The sequence below is a fragment of the Microtus oregoni genome, unplaced genomic scaffold (genome assembly GCF_018167655.1).
Source record: "Microtus oregoni isolate MIOR12 unplaced genomic scaffold, Mior012 000867F_ref0000120, whole genome shotgun sequence".
Classification (NCBI taxonomy): Eukaryota; Metazoa; Chordata; class Mammalia; order Rodentia; family Cricetidae; genus Microtus; species Microtus oregoni.
The window spans coordinates 27,853-30,094 of record NW_024545128.1 but is presented as its reverse complement, the minus strand read 5'-3'; the positions used below and the strand labels follow the sequence as shown (position 1 = coordinate 30,094).

The following is a 2,242-nucleotide window of genomic DNA, read 5'->3' as shown; positions in this document are numbered from 1 at the left end:
GATTGACAGAGGCATGCCCCCTGTGTAGACAGTCCCTTGTTTCCTTGGGAAGTTGCCTGGTCCTGCCGCCCGTTGGGTTAGAGGGGTCAAAGGGTTCGATGTCAGGGCGAAGGCCTGTCTGACTGCAGCGCATAGAGGGTGGTGGGCAAGTGCATCTATTTCAGCCAAGGATCGTGTGATAGGAAGCGGTGACAATGAGTCACAGGGCAGCGGGGAGCGAGCCCCCCCTTCTGCCCCCCCCCCCGCACACGCTCGCGGGATGGTTTCCGAGGCGAGCGTGGCCCACTTCGGTTACCTCAGCGTTACACAATCCCCGCCTGCCCGCCTGCCCGTCCGCCCGCCCGCGCGGAGGAGGGGCCGCCGGCCCGGGCAGCTCGAGGTCCTTATGCAACCAGTGCTCTCCCTGACCTAATTCCAGGCCGGACCCACCCCACCGGGAGCCGCGGCCCCGGAAGGGACAACTCCCAGAGAAGGGAGCAGCGGACTTGGGCGCCGGCGGGCCACTTCTGGCTGGCAAAAGCCGGAGGACCGCGCGGGAGTTTGAGAAACAGTGCCAAGTTCCTCTCCTGGCAGGGAAGGTAGCGGCAGGTGTAAGAGGGAGCGCTGAAATGTCCAGGAAAGATAGAGAAATAGGGACGGTGACACCGCGCAAGGCAGAAAATAGTGACAAAGATGAGAAGAAACGCGCAAAAAGAGAGAAACTGGGGCCCCGGTGGCATAGAAGCACAAAAGCAAACAGGAGATACGGAAATGAACAACAACTAAAAAAGCAATAGCACCAGAGAGACCAATAACAGCCAAAGAAAGCTAAAGTAGAAACGACAAACTCCTAGAAAGGGTCCCTCCTCCTCCTCCTCGTGGGCCACGGGCCATTCCCTCCCTTCCCCCACCTCGCCCGCGCGCGCCCAACTCTGCCCTGTCCATCCCCCACCTCGCAGCTGGGTTCATCCTCCCGCCCCCCTCGTGTCGTGACCAGCCCTCGTGGCCCGGTGGCGGCGCGGAGGACTTACCCAGCCGAACTGCTTCGTTGTATTTGAGCAGAGCCGCCTCCACCTGGTGCTCGCGGTACAGCCGGTTTCCCTCGTGCCGGAGTTGCGACGCTCGTGCCGGGCCCGGGAACAACTTGCCCAGAACGCCGCTGAGTACCACGTTGACTCGCAGTTGCAGGGGCGCCTGCTGCCCAGCCCACCGCAACCCGAGAGCTCTCCCACCGGCCGAGAGCTTGAGCCCGCAGACCGCGCACCGCCGATCCGCGGCCCGCCCACGTTCCAAGCACAGTTTACAAAAGGTGTGGCCGCACCACAAGGACACGGGATCCGAGAGAAATCCGTGACACTTTTGGCACTTAAAGCCATCCCATACCTCGGGGACCATGGCTGCAGCCTCCGCTGCCTTTTTCAGGGCCGCCACGCAGCAGCTCGAGCTGCCGCTCTGGTATGAGGGAGCCGGCGCCACGAGGTTTTTTTGCTGGACGCTCTTAGCCAGGCAGCGCACAAACTTCTCCAGCTGCTCGGCACTAGCTGCTGCTTCTCCGAGAGCTGCCTGTATACCTCGAGGGCTTCCCGAAGGCGTCCTCCGGATGCCAAGGTGTCCGCCTGTGTGAGCAGGGCTTTGCACTCTGCCGGCGTCGAGGTCCCCGGTTGCGGTGTTTGCTCCATCTCTTGCTTCGGGGGAGGTTCAGAGCCGTCGGGAGATGCCTCTGGGTGGGCTACGGAGTCTCCTCGGGCCACTGATGCCCCCCGCTCTTCCGGCTCCGCCAGCTCCGCCAGTTCTAAGTTGTTGCTGCCGAGCTCGGCGGCAAGCTCAACATCTTGTGTAGTCTGAAAAGAGTCCAAAAAGAGAGAAACCTGCGGAGGTTGCGGGTGGGTAGGTAGAGGAGAGGCGTCTAGGAACAGGAAACTCGCAGGAAGGAGCGGCGGACGGAAACGAGCTGCGCTGCGGTGAACGCGGGATCGCAGTAGCGCCTGGCTCTGCCTCGCCTCCGGAGATCCATGCCGACTGCCCCGCGCCCGCCTAATAACTGTCTTGTCTCAGGAAAGCGTTATATAAAACGTCACCACGTGACTCCACCCCCACGCTGCTCATTGGCCGGCAGCGGGGAAATTGTTACAAAACCAGACAGTTTTGTAACAGTGTTGTGCTTGCTGCTTTTGGCTTCGTGTTTCTTGGCTTCTTTTTTGAGGGTTTGTTTGTGTTTACTCTTTATTTCCCACTCGCGACCCGAATCTTTTCTGGACCAGGG

At 61.1% G+C, this 2,242-nt stretch overlaps 1 pseudogene; it reads right to left on the bottom strand.

Annotated features, from left to right (window-relative positions):
• Positions 1–429: 429 nt before the first annotated feature.
• LOC121445807 lies at positions 430–1,993 on the bottom strand (annotated as a pseudogene).
• Positions 1,994–2,242: the final 249 nt, after the last annotated feature.